Below are 5104 nucleotides of genomic sequence, written 5' to 3'. Positions count from 1 at the left end.
TTGGTAAATGGATGGCTACCCAGAACATGGCTATCAATCCCCTTGGTGCAGAGTGAGGATGGGACGTGCCTTCTCTCAGAAAATTCCCACAAAGCCTGAGAGGATGGGCAATTTCATGGCATGTGGGCAGGTAGGCTAAGGATCTCCAGTAAGAGATGAAAACCAATCCACCTAACTTGTAGAGTCAATGGCATCATTTACGCCTCCAAGAGCTTTATTATTCCACAAATCTTATTTTTACCTTATATCTGATTTTTTTTTTAATCAAGACATTCCCCCCTCACTTACACCCCAGGCAGGGAGTCCATTCCAAGTTTCACTAAATTAACTACATTTAAAAATATTGTTAACATAAACCTACTATTTCTAACAACCTATGAAATTGAACTTGTTTTCCCTTTCCTTTCTTTTTCCTGCGTCAAGTTTTATTTTCTCTTGATGTTATAACAGAAACAGGACTTCCCTGGTGGCTCAGATGGTAAAGCATCTGCCTACAATGCGGGAGACCCGGGTTCAATTCCTGGCTAGGGATCTCCTGGAGAAGGAAATGGCAACCCAGTCCAGTATTCTTGCCTGGAAAATCCCATGGACAGAGGAGCCTGGTAGGTTACGGTCCATGGTCACAAAGGGTCGGACATGACTGAGCAACTTCACTCCACTATATAATAGGAACAGCACACAGTGAAGAGTCCAGAGGTCTGTGTTTCAGCCTGGACCCTGCCAATACTACTGGAAACTATAGAAGGTCAATTAACCCTTCTAATTGTCAGATTTCTCTCTCCTCAAAGGAGACGGAAGTTTTCTGGACCATGTGCCTCACAAGATGGTTGTGAACCTCAGACAAGAACCAGGTCTGTGAATGAAGTCTAAAACCCACTATGAGCCAGAGCAAAGAAAAGGAGCCTCATATTTCCCACAGATATTTCACATCAAGCATCATGTAGCTTCGATGTATTTAGTTTCCTTTGATAGCAACCATAACTCTGGCCCTCAAATAGTTCACATTCTTAGAATTAATTTAATAATAATTTGCTGCATGTGCTTCCTGCAATATTTATAACCAATCCTGAAAACAGTAACTTTCTCACCCAGGAATTAAAGATTTTAGTGGATATGATTCCATATTAAAATTGATTTAAATTATATAGCATCAGACCATCCATCATTCAGACCATTTCCGATCTAAGGGATTTGCCAACACGTCTTCCTATACTGTCCACTAGGGCTGGATTATTCTTTCAGTCCACAAATTCTGATGAGGCAAACTCTCTGAAGAGTGCTGGCTGCAAAGCCCATGCAGCTGCTGGGAACAAGGAAGTGAGTGAAAGAGGAAATTAAGGAGAAGCATGCGTTATAGATTGTGAACTTTTGGAAGATTTTACGGAGAAATTTTTCCATTTTTTGAAACAAGGCTTCTTTTCAGATTTCCACACTTCATCATAAAATTTACAATGATTTTCAAAATCTGTCTTTGGCAGTGGAGATTATGTTTGATCTGGTAAAAGTCCTAGCAGCTTTCTTTTTTAACCAACAGCTCATCTAAAACCATTTACCAAATCCACAACATAAGAGAACTTACAGTGAGGTTTGGAGGGTAGTAGACCCCAAATCAGCTGATAGAAAGCTAATCCTTACTTGGATGGAGCCTGTGTGAAATATTTTTCACTTATGTATAGAACTGCTCAGAGCAATGTCTGTGGAGTTGAATTCAGAAGCTCTGAGTGCCAGAAACAACAACTGCATTAGATCAGGTCCAGGAACATATAATAGGACCAGAAAGAGGGATTTTCGAAAAAATCTGAGTTTCCTTTTTATCTGTTATATTGCTAATAAATGGAATGGCTACTATGTGAAATATTGGCACTTTTTTGGCTATAAAAAGCCACATATACAATAAATATAGGCTATTATGAGATGGCTGGATGGCATCACTGACTCGATGGACGTGAGTCTCAGTGAACTCTGGGAGTTGGTGATGGACAGGGAGGCCTGGCGTGCTGCGATTCATGGGATTGCAAAGAGTCGGACATGACTGAGCGACTGATTTGATCTGATCTGATCTGATGCCTTATCAACTCTAGTTCACAGAGAAAGCAGTATGGACATCTCCTAATTGCTAGTGATCTACTGAAGTGCATTTGTGTATTGATAAGGAGAATTTAAATATTTCTAACTTATTAAAATATTATTTGAATTTCATTTCCTCTGTTAAATACCTCTAACACTGAATAATACGCTTCTGCTTGGGCTTACGTATTGAGGAAAATTTGAATTGTATTAGTATTTGCTGATCATGTACAGAATTCAAGCATCATATTTTCAAAATGCTTGCTTTTGTTTAAGGTCTTTCCTTTTAAAATAGAGTCAACAAACTCATGTATATTTTATCGTATTTAAGCATATACACATAGAAACCCTTAGAAAAAGTTAACATGCAGCATGTTAACAAAAAAAAAAAATTCCTATTAAAAAAAATAAAACCTATAAAAGAAAATAGTATGATTAGCCAAAAGCAAATTACCAACAAAAAAAACAATATCTATAAAAGAAAATCATATGATTCAGTTCAGTTCAGTCGCTATGTCTGACTCTTTGCAACCCCATAAATTGCAGTATGCCAGGCCTCCCTGTCCACCACCAACTCCCAGAGTTCACCCAAACTCACGTCCATCGAGTCAGTGATGCCATCCAGCCATCTCATCCCCTGTCGTCCCCTTCTCCTCCTGCCCCCAATTCCGCCCAGCATCAGAGTCTTTTCCAATGAGTCAACTCTTCGCATGAGGTGGCCAAAGTATTGGAGTTTCAGCTTTAGCATCAGTCCTTCCAAAGAACATCCAGGACTGATCTCCTTTAGAATGGACTGGTTGGATCTCCTTGCAGTCCAAGGGACTCTCAGGAGTCTTCTCCAACACCACAGTTCAAAAGCATCAATTCTTTGGTGCTCAGCTTTCTTCACAGTCCAAATCTCACATCAATACATGACCACTGGAAAAACCGTAGCCTTGACTAGACAGACCTTTGTTGGCAAAGTAATGTCTCTGCTTTTCAATATGCTATCTAGGTTGGTCATAAATTTCCTTCCAAGGAGTAAGCGTCTTTTAATTTCATGGCTGCAATCACTATCTGCAGTGATTTTGGAGCCCCAAAAAATAAAGGCTGACACTGTTTCCACTGTTTCCCCATCTATTTGCCATGAAGTGATGGGACCAGATGCCATGATCTTAGTTTTCTGAATGTTGGGCTTTATGCCAACTTTTTCACTCTCCTCTTTTACTTCCATCAAGAGGCTTTTGAGTTCCTCTTCACTTTCTGCCATAAGGGTGGTGTCATCTGCATATCTGAGGTTATTGATATTTCTCCTGGCAATCTTGATTCCAGCCTGTGCTTCATCCAGCCCAGAGTTTCTCATGATGTACTCTGCATAGAAGTTAAATAAGCAGGGTGACAATATACAGCCTTGACGTACTCCTTTTCCTATTTGGAACCAGTCTGTTGTTCCATGTCCAGTTCTAACTGTTGCTTCCTGACCTGCATATAGGTTTCTCAAGAGGCAGGTCAGGTGGTCTGGCAGATGGTGGTCTGGTCCATCTCTTGAAGAATTTTCCACAGTTTATTGTGATCCACACAGTCAAAGGCTTTGGCATAGTCAATAAAGCAGAAAGAGATGTTTTTCTGGAACTCTCTTGCTTTTTCCATGATCCAAAGGATGTTGGCCATTTGATCTCTGGTTCCTCTGCCTTTTCTAAAACCAGCTTGAACATCTGGAAGTTCACAGTTCACTTATTGCTGAAGCCTGGCTTGGAGAATTTTGAGCATTACTTTACTAGCGTTTGAGATGAGTGCAATTGTGCGGTAGTTTGAGCATTCTTTGGCATTGCCTTTCTTTGGGATTGGAATGAAAACTGACCTTTTCCAGTCCTGTGCCCACTGCTGAGTGTTCCATATTTGCTGGCATATTGAGTGCAGCACTTTCACAGCATCATCTTCCAGGATTGAAATAGCTCAACTGGAATTCCATCACCTCCACTAGCTTTGTTCATAGTGATGCTTTCTAAGGCCCACTTGACTTCACATTTCAGGATGTCTGGTTATAGGTGAGTGATCACACCATCGTGATTATCTTGGTCATGAAGATCTTTTTTGTACAGTTCTTCTGTGTATTCTTGCCACCTTTTCTTAATATCTTCTGCTTCTGTTAGGTCCATATCATTTCTGTCCTTTATTGAGCCCATCTTTGCATGAAATGTTCCCTTGGTATCTCTAATTTTCTTGAAGAGATCTCTAGTCTTTCCCATTCTGTTGTTTTCCTCTATTTCTTTGCATTGATTCCTGAGGAAGGCTTTCTTATCTCTCCTTGCTATTCTTATTAGCCAAAAGCAAATTACCAAAAGGATTGACATGTTGTAAGACTATGGGTTTAGGAACTGTGTAGAAAAACCATGCTGTCTTCTTTAAGGGCTGCAGAGCAGAAATTAGCTGACTTCCATGTCTGGCAGCAAGATAGGCCCAGATCCTACCTTGCTGAAAGACCCTCCTGATACATACCATGAAAGTCACTGGTAAAATATTTTAAGCACTTTTTAAAAATGAATAACTGATTTGAAAAAATAAGATCAGGAATCTTCCGAAGAAGAAAAAAACTGGAATTAAATGAATACCAAAGTCAGCTAATGAAACCACGCCACTACTGGAAGAAACATGGATGAGTTCTGCTTTAACTTCAACATCAGTTCAGTTCAGTCACTCAGTCCTGTCCAGCTCTTTGTGACCCCATGGACTGCGCATGCCAGGCCTCCCTGTCCATCACCAACTCCTGGAGTTTACTCAAACTCACGTCCATTGAGTCGGTGATGCCATCCAACCATCTCATCCTCTGTCGTCCCCTTCTCCTCCCGCCTTCAATCTTTCCCAGCATCAGGGTCTTTTCAAATGAGTCAGCTCTTCACATCAGGTTGCCAAAGTATTGGAGTTTCAGCTTCAACATAGAAACAGACTTTCTAAGTGTAATTCATAATCCAGAGGCAATAAAACTGGAAGAAAATATTCATGACAGCTATCACGGATAAAAAGTTAACATATCTAATTTTAAAGAACTCTTTAAAGT

The 5104-nt window shown here is 40.3% G+C and overlaps 1 non-coding gene across 1 annotated transcript; it reads left to right on the top strand.

Moving 5' to 3' along the window:
* The first annotated feature begins 460 nt into the window (after positions 1-460).
* On the top strand, positions 461-532 carry TRNAC-ACA (transfer RNA cysteine (anticodon ACA)). Its single transcript has one exon. It is a non-coding gene; the product is annotated as a tRNA-Cys (tRNA).
* Positions 533-5104: the final 4572 nt, after the last annotated feature.

This window comes from Bos mutus, chromosome 11, assembly GCF_027580195.1.
Source record: "Bos mutus isolate GX-2022 chromosome 11, NWIPB_WYAK_1.1, whole genome shotgun sequence".
Classification (NCBI taxonomy): domain Eukaryota; kingdom Metazoa; phylum Chordata; class Mammalia; order Artiodactyla; family Bovidae; genus Bos; species Bos mutus.
This window is presented reverse-complemented; position numbering and strand designations above follow the sequence as displayed.